This window comes from Triturus cristatus, chromosome 12, assembly GCF_964204655.1.
Source record: "Triturus cristatus chromosome 12, aTriCri1.1, whole genome shotgun sequence".
NCBI classification, from domain to species: Eukaryota; Metazoa; Chordata; class Amphibia; order Caudata; family Salamandridae; genus Triturus; species Triturus cristatus.
In genome coordinates this window covers 782,783,266-782,803,073 of record NC_140595.1, presented here as the reverse complement: position 1 = coordinate 782,803,073, position 19,808 = coordinate 782,783,266, and the positions used below count along the sequence as shown (strand labels likewise).

Here is a 19,808-nt window from a genome sequence, read left to right as displayed (position 1 = left end):
AGTCAACTAGCACAGGAGCTAACAGAACACAGCACGACCACTGGAACCAGCAGTGCAGCATGGTTAACGAGCACAGGGACCAGAACCGCACTGTCACCAAGCACAGGAGCCAGCAGAATACAGCATGATTACTGGAACCAGCAGTGCAGCATGGTTAACGAGCACAGGGACCAGAACAGCACTGTCACCAAGCACAGGAGCCAGCAGAATACAGCACGAATACTGGAACCAGCAGTGCAGCATGGTTAACGAGCACAGGGACCAGAACAGCACTGTCACCTAGCACAGGAGCCAGCAGAACACTGCACTACGGACACAACCAGCAGTGCAGCATGGTCAAGGAGCACACAAATCAGAACAGCACATCACAAAGCACAGGGGTCAGCAGAACACAGCACGACCACTGTAACCAACATTGCAGCATGGTTAAGGAACATAGGAACCAGAAGAGCACTGTCACCAAGTACAAGACCCATCGGAACCCACACGACCACCGGAACCAGAAGTGCAGCATGGTTAAAGAGCACATGAACCAGAACAACACTATTCCCAAGTACAAGGGCCAGCAGAACACAGCACGGCCACTGGAACCAGGAATGCAGCCTGGGTAACGAGCAGAGAGACCAGAACAGCCCTGACACAAAGCACAGGAGCCAGCAGAACACAGCACGGCCACTGAAACCAGCAGTGCAGCATAGTCAACAAGCGCAGGGACCAGAACAGCACTGCCACCAAGCACAGGTGCCAGCAGAACAAAGCACAACCACTGGAACCAGCAGTGCAGCATGGTTAACAAGCTCAGGGACCAGAACAGCACTATCACCAAGCACAGGAGCCGGCAGAACACAGCACGACCACTGGAAGCAGAAGTACAGCATGGTTAAGGAGCACACGAACCAGAACAGCACATAACCAAGCACAGGCACCAGCAGAACACAGCACTACCAGTGGAACAAGCAGTGCAGCATGGTTAAGGAACACAAGAACCAGAACAGCACGGTCTCCTAGCACAGAGGCCAGCAGAACACAGCACGACTACTGGAACCAGCAGTGCAGCATGGTTAAAGAACACAGGAAACAGAACAGCACAGTCATCTAGCACAGGCGCCAGCAGAACACAGCACGACTACGGGAACCAGAAGTGCTGCATAGTTAATGAACACAAGAACTAGAACAGCACAGTCATTAGCACAGGCCCCAGCAGAACACAGCACGACCACTGGAACCAGAAGTACAGCATGGTTAAGGAGCACATGAACCAGAACAGCACTGTCACCAAGCACAGGAGCCGGCAGAACACAGCAGGACTACTGGATCCAGCAGTGCAGCATATTAAAGGGGCACCTGAACCAGAACAGCACTGTCACCAAGCACAGGAGCCAACAGAACACAGCACGACCACCGGAACCAGAAGTGCAGCATGGTTAAAGAGCACATGAACCAGAACAACACTATTCCCAAGTACTAGGGCCAGCAGAACACAGCACGGCCACTGGAACCAGGAATGCAGCATGGGTAACGAGCAGAGAGACCAGAACAGCACTGACACAAAGCACAGGAGCCAGCAGAACACAGCACGGCCACTGAAACCAGCAGTGCAGCATAGTCAACAAGCGCAGGGACCAGAACAGCACTGTCACCAAGCACAGGAGCCAGCAGAACAAAGCACAACCACTGGAACCAGCAGTGCAGCATGGTTAACAAGCTCAGGGACCAGAACAGCACTATCACCAAGCATAGCAGCCGGCAGAACACAGCACGGCCACTGGAACCAGGAATGCAGCATGGGTAACGAGCAGAGAGACCAGAACAGCACTGACACAAAGCACAGGAGCCAGCAGAACACAGCACGGCCACTGAAACCAGCAGTGCAGCATAGTCAACAAGCGCAGGGACCAGAACAGCACTGTCACCAAGCACAGGAGCCAGCAGAACAAAGCACAACCACTGGAACCAGCAGTGCAGCATGGTTAAGGAACATAGGAACCAGAACAGCACTGTCACCAAGTACAAGACCCATCGGAACACAGCACGACCACCGGAACCAGAAGTGCAGCATGGTTAAAGAGCACATGAACCAGAACAACACTATTCCCAAGTACAAGGGCCAGCAGAACACAGCGCGGCCACTGGAACCAGGAATGCAGCATGGGTAACGAGCAGAGATACCAGAACAGCACTGACACAAAGCACAGGAGCCAGCAGAACACAGCACGGCCACTGAAACCAGCAGTGCAGCATAGTCAACAAGCGCAGGGACCAGAATAGCACTGTCACCAAGCACAGGAGCCAGCAGAACAAAGCACAACCACTGGAACCAGCAGTGCAGCATGGTTAACAAGCTCAGGGACCAGAACAGCACTATCAACAAGCATAGGAGCCGGCAGAACACAGCATGACCACTGTAACCAGAAGTACAGCATGGTTAAGGAGCACACGAACCAGAACAGCACATAACCAAGCACAGGCACCAGCACAACACAGCACTACCAGATGAACAAGCAGTGCAGCATGGTTAAGGAACACAGGAACCAGAACAGCATGGTCTCCTAGCACAGAGGCCAGCAGAACACAGCACGACTACTGGAACCAGCAGTGCAGCATGGTTAAAGAACACAGGAAACAGAACAGCACTGTCACCTAGCACAGGCGCCAGAGGAACACTGCACGACTACTGGAACCAGAAGTACAGCATGGTTAAGGAGCACATGAACCAGAACAGCACTGTCACCAAGCACAGAAGCCGGCAGAACACAGTAGGACTACTGGATCCAGCAGTGCAGCATATTGAAGGAGCACCTGAACCAGAACAGCACTATTACCAAGCACAAGAGCCAGCAGAACACAGCACAACCACTGGCACCAGCAGTGCAGCAGCATGATTAACGAGCACAGGAACCAGAACAGCACTGTCAGCAAGCACAGTAGCCAGCAGAACACAGCATGACCACTGGAATCAGCAGTGCAGCATGGTTAACGAGCACATGGACCAGAACAGCACTGACACCAAGCACAGGAGCCAGCAGAACACAGCACGACCACTGGGACCAGCAGTGCAGCATGGTTAACAAGATCAGGGACCAGAACAGCACTATCACCAAGCATAGGAGCCGGCAGAACACAGCACGACCACTGGAACCAGAAGTACAGCATGGTTAAGGAGCACACGAACCAGAACAGCACATAACCAAGCACAGGCACCAGCACAACACAGCACTACCAGATGAACAAGCAGTGCAGCATGGTTAAAGAGCACATGAACCAGAACAACACTATTCCCAAGTACAAGGGCCAGCAGAACACAGCACGGCCACTGGAACCAGGAATGCAGCATGGGTAACGAGCAGAGAGACCAGAACAGCACTGACACAAAGCACAGGAGCCAGCAGAACAAAGCACAACCACTGGAACCAGCAGTGCAACATGGTTAACAAGCTCAGGGACCAGAACAGCACTATCACCAAGCATAGGAGCCGGCAGAACACAGCACGACCACTGGAACCAGAAGTACAGCATGGTTAAGGAGCACACGAACCAGAACAGCACTGTCACCTAGCACAGGAGCCAGCAGAACACTGCACTACGGACACAACCAGCAGTGCAGCATGGTCAAGGAGCACACAAATCAGAACAGCACATCACAAAGCACAGGGGCCAGCAGAACACAGCACAACCACTGTAACCAGCATGGCAGCATGGTTAAGGAACATAGGAACCAGAACAGCACTGTCACCAAGCACAGGAGCCAGCAGAATACAGCACGAATACTGGAACCAGCAGTGCAGCATGCTTAACAAGCACAGGGACCAGAACAGCACTGTCACCAAGCAGAGGAGCCAGCAGAATACAGCACGAATACTGGAACCAGCAGTGCAGCATGGTTAACGAGCACAGGGACCAGAACAGCACTGTCACCTAGCACAGGAGCCAGCAGAACACTGCACTACGGACACAACCAGCAGTACAGCATGGTCAAGGAGCACACGAATCAGAACAGCACTGACACAAAGCACAGGAGCCAGCAGAACACAGCACGGCCACTGAAACCAGCAGTGCAGCATAGTCAACAAGCGCAGGGACCAGAACAGCACTGTCACCAAGCACAGGAGCCAGCAGAACAAAGCACAACCACTGGAACCAGCAGTGCAGCATGGTTAAGGAACATAGGAACCAGAACAGCACTGTCACCAAGTACAAGACCCATCGGAACACAGCACGACCACCGGAACCAGAAGTGCAGCATGGTTAAAGAGCACATGAACCAGAACAACACTATTCCCAAGTACAAGGGCCAGCAGAACACAGCACGGCCACTGGAACCAGGAATGCAGCATGGGTAACGAGCAGAGAGACCAGAACAGCACTGACACAAAGCACAGGAGCCAGCAGAACACAGCACGGCCACTGAAACCAGCAGTGCAGCATAGTCAACAAGCGCAGGGACCAGAACAGCACTGTCACCAAGCACAGGAGCCAGCAGAACAAAGCACAACCACTGGAACCAGCAGTGCAGCATGGTTAACAAGCTCAGGGACCAGAACAGCACTATCACCAAGCATAGGAGCCGGCAGAACACAGCACGACCACTGGAACCAGAAGTACAGCATGGTTAAGGAGCACACGAACCAGAACAGCACATAACCAAGCACAGGCACCAGCACAACACAGCACTACCAGATGCACAAGCAGTGCAGCATGGTTAAGGAACACAGGAACCAGAACAGCACGGTCTCCTAGCACAGAGGCCAGCAGAACACAGCACGACTACTGGAACCAGCAGTGCAGCATGGTTAAAGAACACAGGAAACAGAACAGCACTGTCACCTAGCACAGGCGCCAGCAGAACACTGCACGACTACTGGAACCAGAAGTACAGCATGGTTAAGGAGCACATGAACCAGAACAGCACTGTCACCAAGCACAGAAGCCGGCAGAACACAGTAGGACTACTGGATCCAGCAGTGAAGCATATTGAAGGAGCACCTGAACCAGAACAGCACTATTACCAAGTACAAGAGCCAGCAGAACACAGCACAACCACTGGCACCAGCAGTGCAGCATGATTAACGAGCACAGGAACCAGAACAGCACTGTCAGCAAGCACAGGAGCCAGCAGAACACAGCATGACCACTGGAACCAGCAGTGCAGCATGGTTAACGAGCACATGGACCAGAACAGCACTGACACCAAGCACAGGAGCCAGCAGAACACAGCACGACCACTGGGACCAGCAGTGCAGCATGGTTAACAAGCTCAGGGACCAGAACAGCACTATCACCAAGCATAGGAGCCGGCAGAACACAGCACGACCACTGGAACCAGAAGTACAGCATGGTTAAGGAGCACACGAACCAGAACAGCACATAACCAAGCACAGGCACCAGCACAACACAGCACTACCAGATGAACAAGCAGTGCAGCATGGTTAAAGAGCACATGAACCAGAACAACACTATTCCCAAGTACAAGGGCCAGCAGAACAGAGCACGGCCACTGGAACCAGGAATGCAGCATGGGTAACGAGCAGAGAGACCAGAACAGCACTGACACAAAGCACAGGAGCCAGCAGAACACAGCACGGCCACTGAAACCAGCAGTGCAGCATAGTCAACAAGCGCAGGGACCAGAACAGCACTGTCACCAAGCACAGGAGCCAGCAGAACAAAGCACAACCACTGGAACCAGCAGTCCAGCATGGTTAACAAGATCAGGGACCAGAACAGCACTATCACCAAGCATAGGAGCCGGCAGAACACAGCACGACCACTGGAACCAGAAGTACAGCATGGTTAAGGAGCACACGAACCAGAACAGCACATAACCAAGCACAGGCACAAGCACAACACAGCACTACCAGATGAACATGCAGTGCAATATGGTTAAGGAACACAGGAACCAGAACAGCACGGTCTCCTAGCACAGGCGCCAGCAGAACACTGCACGACTACTGGAACCAGAAGTACAGCATGGTTAAGGAGCACATGAACCAGAACAGCACTGTCACCAAGCACAGAAGCCGGCAGAACACAGTAGGACTACTGGATCCAGCAGTGCAGCATATTGAAGGAGCACCTGAACCAGAACAGCACTATTACCAAGCACAAGAGCCAGCAGAACACAGCACAACCACTGGCACCAGCAGTGCAGCATGATTAACGAGCACAGGAACCAGAACAGCACTGTCAGCAAGCACAGAATCCAGCAGAACACAGCATGACCACTGGAACCAGCAGTGCAGTATGGTTAACGAGCACATGGACCAGAACATCACTGACACCAAGCACAGGAGCCAGCAGAACACAGCACGACCACTGGGACCAGCAGTGCACTGTGGTAAAGGAGCACATGAACCAGAACAGCAGTCACCTAGCACAGAAGCCAGCAGAACACATAATGACCACTGGAACCAGCAGTGCTGCATGGTTAAGGAGCACACGAACCAGAACAGCACGTCTTCAAGCATGGGCGCCAACAGAACACAGCACAACTACTGGAACCAGCAGTTCAGCATGGTTAAAGAACACAGGGACCAGAACAGCACGGTCAACTAGCACAGAAGCCAGCAGAACACAGCACGACTACTTTAACCAGCAGTGCAGCATGGTTAAAGAACACAGGAAACAGAACAACACAGTCACCTAGCACAGGCGCCAGAAGAACACAGCACGACTACTGGAACCAGAAGTGCTGCATGGTTAATGAACACAAGAACCAGAACAGCACAGTCATTAGCACAGGCCCCAGCAGAACACAGCACGACCACTGGAACCAGCAGAGTGGGATGGTTAATGTGCACAGGAACCAGAACAGCACAGTCACCTAGCACAGGAGCCAGCAGAACACAGCACTACTACTGGAACCAGCAGTGTGGGATGATTAATGAGCATAGGAACTGGAGAAGCACAGCCACCTAGCACAGGAGCCAGCAGAACACAGCATGACTACTGCAAGCAGCAGTGCAGCCTGTTTAAGGAATACAGGAACCAGAACAGCACGGCCACCTAGCATAGGAGCCAGCAGAACACAAAAGGATCACTGAGCACAGGAACAAGCCCAGCACTACTACTGAGCAATGAAACAAGCAGAGCACAGAACAACCACTGAGCAGTGAAACACCCACAGCAGGACCATCAACTGCTAGATCCAGTACAGTGGTACAACTAAGAGCAGGAGACAAAACACAGTACCACAGCTGAGCACTGGAGCATGCACAGCACAGCACGACTATAGAACACTTGGGCAAGCAGAGCACAGCACTTCCATCAACTACTGCAGCTAGGCTTGCTGTAAGGAACGATCATCGAACACTGGAACATGGAAAGTATTTCAATGGAGTACAGGAGCGAGCAAAGCACAGCACAACCATCGATCACAGGCAGCACCAAATCAGTACATGGCCCTAGAGCACTTGAGCAAGCAGAGCACAGCACGACCACTGAGCACAGGAGCCAGCAGAGCACAGCATGACCACATAGCACAGGAGCCAGCAGAGCACAGCACGACCACTGAGCACAGGAGCCAGCAGAGCACAGCATGACCACAGAGCACAGGAGCCAGCAGAGCACAGCACGACCACTAAGCACAGGAGCCAGCAGAGCACAGCACGACCACAGAGCACTGGATCAAGCTGAGCATAGCACGACCACAGTGCACTGGAACAAGCAGAGTACAGCACAACCACAGAGCACTGGAACAAGCAGAGCACAGTGCGACCATTGAGTACTCACACAAGCAAAGCACGTCCACTGAGCACAGGATCCAGCAGAGTACAGCACAACCATAGAGCACAGGCAGCAGCAAAGCAGAACGAGCCAGAAGAGCACAGCACGACCACTGAGCACAGGAGCCAGCAGAGTACAGCACAACCATAGAGCACAGGCAGCAGCAAAGCAGAACGAGCCAGAAGAGCACAGCACGACCACTGAGCACTGGAGCCAGCAGAGCACAGCATGACCAGCGAGCACAGGAGCCTACAGAGCACAGCACGACCACCGACCACTAGAGCCAGCAGAGCACAGCATGACCATCGAGCACTGAAGCCAGCAGAGCATAGCACGAACACAGAGCACTGGAGCCTACAGCGTGAATAAGGTTATGAATATGATATTGTTGAATGGTGTATGAGTAAAAGAGTTACATAGTGCTTGGCTGCATTTGCAAACTGGCTGTTTTCAGGGCGCTTTATCGTTGAGGAATGTGGCATGAAGATTCTTATCACATCAGCTATACATTGTGATGGGGCACTGAGTATAGTGTGTAAGACAGCTGGGGGGATTCTTGGAGCTTAGAGAACAGAAGGGGGGTCCTCATACCAAGACCCAGGATCAGTCAGGGTCACTTTGGGGACGCCTGGGGTTCCGCGACTCTTACTGGCCTTAACGTAACTATGTTGATTTGAACTAAGTTCAACCTAATGCTCTTAATTAATGGAATAGAGATATTGGGTCAATGAAATGGTTGTCTATTAGCAGAGTAAGAGGTTGGGGGAAGGGAGGAGAGAATGTGTCTGGGACTGGGACGAATGCCCGAGTTGGTGCCTTGTCGGTGCCAGGGTGCCTCTGTCCACCAAGGACAGAAGCCTTGAATAAAAGAATGAGCCCTACACATCTCTGCATCCGTTCAAGGGTGTCACAGTGGAAGCATTCACGGATGTCTCTGTGACCTCCCCCCTCCTTGGCACCCCCAAACTGGCCTTTTCATGAGATGCCATGGATTTCTTGGCAGCACACTCAGTGGGCGAGGGGGGCACCCAAAGCCCCCTCGCGTCCAGTGTACGCACATACGAGTATATGTACTGATAACATGAGGTGTTCGACAGTAACTACAGCCGTCTGTAGGAGGGACCTAAAATTGTATCTTTGGAGTCAAAAGTAATGTTTATTGTTTAGTTAGTTAAAACCATAACAATTTAAAACAGGTAGCAAAAGCACAAAATTACAGTAAGCAGTTAAAACAGAAATTTAATTATAAAATCATTTTGTTTCTTAAAAGTTCAATGCAGAAAATTAAACCTCATTTGCCCAGCTTCAGACCCTTTTAGCAATGCTTTTTAAAGGCTTTAAGAAATTTGATTAGTCTGCTATGCAGTGAGTGGTCTGAGGGGCTTAGGCACGCCATTATTGCGGCTCTGCAGGATCTAATACCTCTTTCGTTGAAACTTGTCTTTAGAAAGATTACTCGTTCGATCCGCAGTTTTTTACATGTGCAAATTATATGAAGTATATTGGAGTCATTCAGCAGTATGTGGGCCTAGAGCCCACAACACCAAAATGGCGACAAGAGGGTCTGTCCCCTCAAGTGTATGCAGGCGGCAGTTTTTCAAGTTCTGCATGGGGAGATGCGTAACCTGTGCCTAAGGCCCCACACTGCATACAAGCACGCTGCCACCCGATGAGCGGCGATGGTGACGTCCGCAGGTTGGTGTCCCCTATAACAGCCTGCCTGTCACGAACCAGCACACCGAAGACTCTGTCTCTAAAAAAAGAGAAATGTGTGATACAGACTGACAGCGGGTATCCAACCAGATCGAGAAGCGTGCCGTCAGACACACCATTCAAAGAGTAACAGCCGCAAGTAAGTGAAGTGCGACTTACTCTGCCACTCAGCACAATTGGACTGACCTCCAGCGGAGAGCTTACCGTCCTGCAACGGTGAGAAAGCAGGCTTACCCCCATCTGACAAGCACCGTGAGGTCCATGCCCTAGGATACGGCGGTCTGGTGCCCCGCCAGCAGGGAGCTCTGAAATGGCACTTCCAGCCCCCTGCTACACGTCCTTTCACATGTGAAAAAGGAAGGGGGTAGTTAAAGAAGCCGCAGCACAAGAGGGGTGCACTCCCCAATGCCCTCCTGCTGATGCCGCAGCCCATGGACGGTGACTGGTCTGCCCCCACACCACACTCGTACTGTTAACAGTGCCCGTAAGGGAAAGCATACTGGGCCCGAATTCCGGCATCTGTATCTGATCCCCGTGAGAGCCGGACCCGCCAGCAGTGGAAAAGACGTGGTAGAGGTGGTCGTCCCCTCAAGAGGGGAAGAGAGACTCAGCTGGCCCAAAGCCGCTACAGCGAGTGAAGAGGACCTGCAGGGCAAGCCAGGCAGCATGAGCGCCACCTGGCTTGCCCAACGCAGGCAGCACACAAACTAGGGGATCAAAGACTGAAACGTCCACAGAAAAGAGGCAAAAGGCACACATGTCCGTGCTAGTGCAGAGCCCCGTATGGGAAGGGGTAACACCGCATTTGGAGCAAGCCACAATGACAAACCCCCGCCACGATATGAGCACAGGGAGACGCAATGCTTCTGCCACTCAATGGCATGGCGAGTCCCTACCTGCAGACGCCTTCGCCAGTTCAGGCTGCCAACTGCTGTAACAGCCTGAGGACAGCAAACAGGCCACCACCTGGTGGCATGCTGCTGCATCGCGTCTGTCGTGCTGCAAAGCAGCGAAACTAGCAAGGGGGAAAGACCTCAGGAGCAGCCGGCATCTGCAAGCCCACATGAGGGAAGGAACAAAGGCACCGCTGACAACTCAAGGATGTTAGCCACACGAGCTCCATGGCCACCATGAGCACAAGGGAAGAGACTTCCAACCCCTGCACAAAGCCCCTGTCAAGGGAGCAGCGAGGTGCACAGCACCAGTCTAGGATGCAATGCCACTTGCAGCCCTGGAAAGTCCAGTGTGAAGGACTCAGCAAAAGGTCACCACCACAAGAGGCTGAACAGTGAGGCCCTGCAGCACTAACCCACTGAACAGATCACTGTGCAGCTCTACCAGAAGAAACAGGAAAGAGTGGGAGGCACTGAGCACTGCTCAAGACGTCACAGTAATAGACTGATATAGATAGTGCCACATGCCCCACGAGCTGCCTGTCAGGTTGACAGATAGAGACTGCTCACATGCGCTGCCACGCAAGCTCAAGCCAAAACAGGGGGCCCAAAGAAGCAACGCCCACAACCGCTACCACCAGCAAGGATGGAGGATTCACAAGACACCAAAGTCTCAAGGTGGCCATCCCTGCCGAAGGGAAAAGAAAGGCTGGTGCAGAAACCGCGCCATCAGCGGCAGCCAAACGCCCTCCCAAGTGAGAAGAGCGCGCCACACGCCCCTAGCGGTGAACGACTAACAACGCAGGGAGGGCCAGCAGGCACGCGAGGTGCCAGAAGAGGGCGCCATCCGAGGTGCGTGCCACATGCTCCCAGAAGCGCATCAACATAGGCACATGCCCAGGAGGGAAAGAGACCTCTCCAAAGCAAAGAAGAACTGCAGGAACCAGCAGGGAGATCCCATACATCTCCACAACAGCAACGGAGCCCGGAAGGGGCCAAATGTAGCAGTGTCCTCCCTCACACTGCCTCAAGCAGGAGTCGTCAGTGACCCAAGGCTGACGAGAGGAGAGTCATACACTACAAATGGCCAGCTGCCACCACAGCTCTCTACTGCCCGTGGAAGCCATTCCCTGGAGAGGGAACACCCGAAGTAGGAGCGTCAAACAGCTGCCGGAAGAAGGAGCACCCAAGATGAGTGGTTGCTCGCCATGCAGCCGAGAAGAGCGACTGAAGGTTCGCCTGAGTGGTCCGGAGACCATTGAAGTTCAACGGCCCCGTTGGCCTTGTCAGAACATGGTGCATGTCATTGCACCCGCAGAAGAAGAGTGGAGATCGTGTCACCCAGAAGAGCTGGACAAACGCAGGTGTATCAAAGACAAAGAGAGGAGAATCACGAGGACTCGTAGCACCACAAGCCAAGAACACCTCCAAAGACCTCAGACAGCCACCCAGGTGGATCGACGTCCCCTGGCGACAGCACTAAGCGAGAACCACACGTAAGCCGCAGCCAGCGCAAACTGCGTTGCTCCCATCGCTTCACAGTGAGACCGTCCGTCCAGTGTCGGCAGTTGGAGTCGAACGGCATCCCTGCCCTTGACCGCAAATGCCAGAGGTACGAGAGAAGATTCCGAAGAGGCAGTCAAATGGCTACGACGTTCATCCAGAAACCTCCTCTCCTAGTTCATCATCGCCACCTCATGTCCAGGCCCAATGGCAGCTACGTCATCAGTGCCATGTGCATGACACCGCACTCAGCAAGAAATGTGGAAGTGTAACCGGAGGATATACACCAAGAATCGGACACCCAGCTGAGGTTAGAAGCGGAAGTTGTGAGTGGCAGGGCTGGACGATGAAGAAAACCCAAGCTACAACAGGAGTGTGTCCTGACACAGCGACAGCAAGGGAAGAGGGGGATAACCCGAGAAGGAACTGGCAACCGCACAGCGGGAGTCTGAGAGTGAGCCGCACAGCCTGCGCAAACCGAGTCTCAAGCCTTACGTTTCTCAGTGTGTTCATCACTCCTCCGTCATCAATGTCCCAACAGCCCAAGAAATCCCAGGACACGAATGCAAGTGCCTCCCCAGAGAACATGAAGGTACCTGGCCACTCCCTGCCTCAGGTGATCGACTCCAGGTTGGACGCCTGCATCCATCAAGGCAAGTCATCACCCGCCGTTGTCCCGATTCACCACACGGCTGGCAATGCTACCACACCAGTCCTTATCATGTGCGTCTACCGACACCATCTCGAATACACATGGATTGGAGTCCTTCACTATTGCCAAACTAGCCAACATGAAAACTCAGAGGCTACCTGCTAACCTGAACTGCGGCAGCGAGAGCATGTCCTGACCAAGACCCATACACCCTTGAGGTTTGTGCGAGAGACTGTCTACTGGCTCCTCGGCGGTTCGCAGCTGCCCCCAGTCGGCACACACACGCAGCCTACCAGCAGTCCCTTGGTAAGCCCGATGAAGGGCCTCCCCAGGCGGGAGAGCTGGAAGAGACATTGCCCCAGCGACAGGTCACCGGACACAGCAAGACAGCCTAATAGAGACTTCAGGCAATCTTGAAACAATCCAGTGAACTTTCAACATGGACTCCAACCATGATCTTGACGCACCCAGTTAATGAATTGTTGTTAATCACCACATACTATCCTCAAGGTCAGCGAAAAGGAAGCCACCTGGGACCAAATGGCATGCTTCCAACGACATGTTATTAGAATGCAGCTGACATCTCCAAGTAAGCGTTCGTGTCCAGAATCACACAGGTTAAATGATGAGTGCCCGCCGAGATCGTCCTGCTACAGTCGGAATCACTGGTCTTGGTCTGCTATCTTCTGGATGCTTGACCCGAGAAGCTGATGGACCCTGTGGTGTATATTTCACTGTCATTTCTCCCTGCAGGTTGGACTAGGGAGCTGTTTGTTTAATTAAAATTTGGGAGGAATGTTGTGTCCTGCGAGACACGTTCTAGTGTCTCGACAGGCACAGAGTTATTAGCCACTGCCCTAGGGGAGTGGGCACATTTGCACCCCCACAAGCATCCCTCACAGGCGTCACGAGTGACGTGAGCCTGCGAATAAAAGGGCCAGAGTGCACGTGCTCGAGGCCAGTTAACTCACCATCGCCACAGTGTCTGTGTCAGTCATTCAGCAGTATGTGGACCTAGAGCCCACAACACCACAGCCCTGAAGCAGGCACTGGAGAAGTCTCACTCCCACCTTCAATTCTTGGCCTCTTCCCACATAAGAGTTCATGCCAGTCTACGATAGCTGGGCCAGGACAGAGAAACATAACTTTTTGTAACAAATTCTGAAAGTGAGGCATTCTCTTTCAATAGCCTTTGAAAACAGTGAGTAGCCACAAGTGAGTAAGACTCTGTGTTTGTACAGAATACATTTACCGAAAATTCGAACTGTTTAAGGCCATTGTATATGAATTTTTGTTTCTTTCAGGGTTGAAAAAGAATACGCTACTGTCTCCTAGTGGCTGTTTTGAAAAGCACATCCTCTCAGATAACACTTTTTAGATCGCCATTGTTTCTCTTATAGACACCATTTACCTTTTCTATAATTCATTACTCCTGATCCCTATTACATTTTTGTCATCATTTTGGTGGGTGGCATTTTAGGATTTGTTTCCTTTTTTTTTACTAAACTGGTTTGGAAATGTTATCAGTTTAATATTTTGTCTTTAATCTCGCTGTAGTGATATTAAAAGTACTTCACATACATTTTCTGCGGCAATGCATACATGAAAAACAAAACAATCACTGCAGAGTTCGGAGACCACAAACAATTACTGAATAGGAAAGAACGACTTCTGAAAAGCTCCAATCTTCCCATTAAAATTTCAATTTCTATTTTTCTATATTTGTTTGTGGATTAACTAAATGTTTTCATCATTTGTAGTTTTGCTTTGAAATTCAAATCCTACAAATTGCTTAGCTTCAAGGATTCAGTGGGGGTCTACAGAAGTCTATGGATCTGTGGTTAACACACCGTCAAAACACTAAAATCAATAGTCTACTACCAGGAAATGTTCTTTCGAACAATATAAAAAATTGAAATTATTTACTTGGAAATTTAAAAATAGCATTCAAACAATCTAAGAGAATCTGGAGTTTCAGTCCTAAAGATGCTATATGGTGAGCTGAGTAATTTCTAATCAGAAGTTAGTGGCAGAACTGGGGGAACGAGGGGCATATCTTCCAGGGATGGGGACAGAGTTTGGGGTGTGACACCCCTAAACAAACACAATCTTGGCTTGACAGTTGGGTCTGGAGGCCATATGTCAGTCTGCGATCTCTGTGTTGGTTTTTCTCGTAGTGGACCAAGAATGAAAGGCAAAACAGTGACTTTGAAGGAAAAAAAGAAAAATAAATAATATATACATATATATATATATATATATATATATATAATATATATATATATATATATATATATATATATATATATATATATTCACTTAAAAAACCATAGGTTTCACACACGTTTTAGTTAGGAATTAGCATTTAAAAAACCTTGCAAATTCACTTAAAAAACCATAGGTTTCACACATGTTAAAGTTAACTGGACATTTCACTCGTAAAAAACCATTGAAATTCCCCCGTTATAGTTAGTTCAGATAACTATAACTCGCGCGCCCGCAATCCACTGCTCATGACGTCACATATTACATCACTCATGACATGGTCAGTGGCATCACTCATGACATCACTGATGACATCATCCTTGTGATAGAGTGGCGGTCGCGCGAGATATAGTTATCTGAACTAACTATAACGGGGGAATTTCAATGGTTTTTTACGAGTGAAATGTCCAGCGAACTATAACATGTGTGAAACCTATGGTTTTTTAAGTGAATTTGCAAGGTTTTTTAAATGCTAATTCTTAACTATAACGTGTGTGATACCTATGGTTTTTTAAGTGAATTTGTAAGGTTTTTTAAATGCTAAGTTATGTATGTTGTATTATATTTTTTATATATTTATTTTACAATAAACTACCTATGTATATAGTTATAGATTGACTGTATCCTGTAATATGGAATGGCTCGTTTAAAATGTTTTTTTTTTTTTAAGGCTTTTCACCGTGCGCGCACGCGATTTTTTGAAGAAAAAAAAATGTTTTTTTCACCCTTCGGGGTCCTTCAGGGACCCCCTGACAAAGGCTAGGGGGTCAGGAACTCTCTACCCTGCCCCCTTTTCACGTTCTCCACCTTTCTTTTTCACTGTCACGCACAAAACACACAAAATGGCGGCCGACACTTCCTGATTTCGACCGATTCAAATGTTGACTGACATGTAACCACCAATCAGAATAACGCTCGCGCACGGCACCGTGCGCGCACCATGCGCGCACGGTACGCGCACAGTGCGCGCTTATAGATATTTATGTACTTTTAACTGCAATTTTCTCAGGAACTACTGAACAGATTGACACCATCAATGCAAAAGGCACATGCCTGACCTGAGGACTACATCTTTGCCAAATTTCAAGTAATTCTGTTCAGCCGTTCGGGCTGTACCTTCGACTAAAGGTCCTATGGGAAAATGCATGGGGAAAACACGTTTTGGGACCCCCCCTTTTTCTCAGCCCCCGCTTGACGAATCACCCCGAGACTTTCAGGGTAGGAGCTGAGCGGAGCGCCCCATTAGTTTTGAAAATTTCCCGAGGATTCGTCAACCGGCGCCAAAGTTATTCAAAATAGAATTTTCAGATTTCCTATGGAAACTCGGTCCTAACTATAACTATCTACTGGCGACTGCCAGTAGATAATATATATATATATATCACTGAAAAAACCATAGGTTTCACACATGTTATAGTTAGCGGAAATTTTACTGATAAAAAACCAATGAAATTCCCCCGTTATAGTTAGTGCAGGAAACTATAACTCACGCGACCGCAATCCTCTGCTGATGCTAATACTGTATTTAGACACTTATTTGCCCATGTCTTCTTCCATAAATTTTTAGCTATACATATATTACAAATATTTTTTTTTCATAAAGACACATATGTCATCAGCAGAAGATTGCGGTCGCGTGAGTTATAGTTTCCTGCACTAACTATAACGGGGGAATTTCATTGGTTTTTTATCAGTAAAATTTCCGCTAACTATAACATGTGTGAAACCTATGGTTTTTTCAGTGAATTTGCAAGGTTTTTTAAATGCTAATTCCTAACTATAACGTGTGTGAAACCTATGGTTTTTTCAGTGAATTTGTACGTTTTTTTAAATGCTAAGTTACTTTACGCCATTCGTGGCGTGCGCGCCCACTTAACGCAGTTCGTTCCATGCGCGCACGGTGCGCTTCGCACACCGTGCGTGCACAGTGAGCACGCGGTGCGCTTCGCGCACCACGTGCCCACTTTACGCAGTTAGTGCCGTGCACGCACGGTGGGCACGCGGTGCGCACCGCGTGCCCACGTTACGCTAGATGGGCCATGTACGCACGATGCGCTTCGCGCACCGTGCGCACATGGAGGACATATTATGCGCTTCCTTGTGATAGGTAATCTGTTGAAATTTTTTGGGGAAATGCTGTGCTCTTATATGCCATGCACAAAAGGTGGCCTTCGGCCACCATTTGCACACGGGGTGGAGAGAGTGGGGTTTTTTTTTTTAATAATTATTTACCGTACGCGTACGGTAAGCGTACGGTAAGCGTAATCGGCGAAATTTTCGAAAAATAAAAAATTACCGTTTTTTGCCTTGGGGGATCTTTGAAGACTCAACTAACATGGTTATGTGCATGGGCGCTGTCTAAACAGCCCCTTTATATGTTTTTGGCATTTGTTTATCAGCTCCCCCCTCAGAGTGCGAGAGAGAAAATGGCGGCCGCCGCTTCCTGGTTTCGACCGATTCGAATGTTTACTAAGATCTAAGGGCCAATCAGAATCGCGCTCGCGCACGCCACCGTACGCGTACGGTAAGCGCACCGTAAGCGCACCGTAAGCTGGCTCAGATATATATATTGATTTAAAGGCTATTTTCTCAGAATCTACTGAACAGATTTACACCAAACCTACAAAAGGCACTTCCTTGACCTGAGGACTACCTCTCTGCCAAATTTCAAGTAATTCTGTTCAGCCGTTCGGGCTGTAGCTGTGTCTAAAGGTCCTATGGAAAAATGCATGGAAAAACGCGTTTTGGGACCCCCCTTTTATCTCAGCCCCCGCTTGACGAATCCCCCCGAGACTTTCAGGGTAGGAGCGGAGCGTAGCGCCCCACCTATTTTGAAAAATTCGCAAGGATTCGTCGACCGGCGCAAAAGTTATTCAAAATAGAATGTTGCGGATTTCCTATGGAAACGTGGTCCTAACTATAACTACCTACTGGCGACCGCCAGTAGGTAATATATATATATATATATATATATATATATATATATGCAGCAGACTCAAAGGCTGTTGCAGTGACACCTGCATAGCTTTCTACTTCCTAACACAGGTACTGAGGTATTTGTGCAGCCACTTACATGTACATTTAGATAGCCATAGAGGTATTACAGCAGGCAGTTACATACCAGCACCTTTACTTACACATCTCATGGCACTGATAGAGGTGTACTCCTACACTCTCTCAGATATGTAGGCAAGTACTGACAACCTTCTCAACCATGTACAGAAATCGTCCATCAAACATGGGTGATGGCTACTAGTGCAGACCCGGTCTGTGCTCTGTCACTGCAAGCTTCACTTGGCAAGTCTTTCTCAAGTGTCAAATCCACTCAAAAAATCATGCCCCTAGTCACTGACCCACTCAGACACTCATACACCCACTTAGAAAACTCAAACAGTCAGAGACTTACCCGGACAGAGATCCACCCACTCACACACCCAGTGAGACACTTATGCAGGTAGTCCCAGACACGCACACACAGTCATACACCTATTGAGACACTCGAGTACTCAGCCCCACATGCACTGAGGCACTCTTACACTCACTCACACATTCATTTTCAAAGGTTACAGGTAGGAAATTGAATTTTAAAAAACAGAAATTCACTGAAAAAAACAAAGGTTACAGGGATGTTATAGTTAGGAAATAGAATTTAAAAAACCTTAAAAATTCACTGAAAAAACAAAGGTTACAGGGACGGTATATTTTATATTTAGGATCAAATTACACTTGTACAAAACCAGTGAAACTCAGAAGTTATAGTTACCTGAGCTAACTATACAGACCCTCCAGGATATCGCGATTTCGCGATTTCGCGGCTTGCCGCGAAATCGGCACTTTTGTAAAAATGCCGCGATCTTTACAAAAGTGCACGCGAAATCGGCAATTTTGTAAAAATGCCGCAATTTTTATAAAAGTGCCTGCGAAATAAGCAATGTACAACCTTACCGCAAACTTACCACAACCTCACCCAAACATCATCTTCTCATGTGTCCTCTCCCCTCTCCACCTCACCCATTCATTACCATGCTTGTTCATGTTTGCAGATGTACGCTTCTGTGGGTACTGGGGTTCCTTACTACAAATGTTAGCACCATAACTTTAAAAAGATTCCAGCGGTGATCCTGAAAACTTGACACACTATGCCTGAGGTACCCTGCAGAGCTGAACGCAGGCTTTCGATAAGGAATACAAGTTTGACATAAAACACTAATGGCGGTCTCCACTTTACTCCAATTAAATAGCCACATTATTTCCCTCAGGCGCTTGATTCCTCCTGGGTGGTGAAGTCGAGCACTCAAACCTTACCCTAAGCGGTGGCAGGGGGTGAAACACACATACAACATGACAAATAGACCCCCAATAAATTTGATGTCCAGCCAGTGCTAGACTGCAAAAAAGATTAGAAGTTTTATTTACAGGTAAATAAAAATAGCACTTAAAATATGATGCACAAATCAATCAAGCACCTTCTAACACCTGTGGCCGCCATTTAAATTAAAAAATGTTATTACACTTTCATAATAAGCGATACAGTTTTACATTGACTTTACAACCAATGCCATCTTTTGTGGCTTTGCTCAGGTGAAATCGGAGAACATCGACTCTCTTAGTACTTATTACTGCAATATTTACAAAATATGGCAGAGGTGTCATACAAAAATGATACATCTTATTATGAAGAGCCTGGATCTCAATGTCTATTGAATCTGGGTACAACGAGGCAGCTCATAGGCTGGTGCCCCAATTGCCGAGTTTCCAGTTATAACTGAGCGAAATTAAATAAATGCGCCTCAACCCAACTCCAACAAGCATTTGCAATGCAATAGGTCTCGCATTTACGCGACTTTAAGCAATTTTCATTGTAAATGACTATGCCTTTTATTTATGTTTTAAAAACGAAAACAAAAATAAAAGGCATTATCATTTGCAATGTCCATAGCTCAAACTCGCGTAAATGCGAGACCTATTGCATTGCAAATGCTTGTTTTAAGAGGGAAGAGAGAAAGGACTGTCCGGGAGCTCAGCCTCGTCGCCTTAAAGCAGTTCAGCATATTGTGCAG

At 49.1% G+C, this 19,808-nt stretch overlaps 1 protein-coding gene across 2 annotated transcripts in view; it reads right to left on the bottom strand.

Moving 5' to 3' along the window:
- Positions 1-19,808, bottom strand: part of LOC146782829 (zinc finger and BTB domain-containing protein 4-like) — a 193,585-nt gene that overhangs the window by 96,701 nt on the left and 77,076 nt on the right. The gene's annotated exons all lie outside the window — the stretch shown is intronic.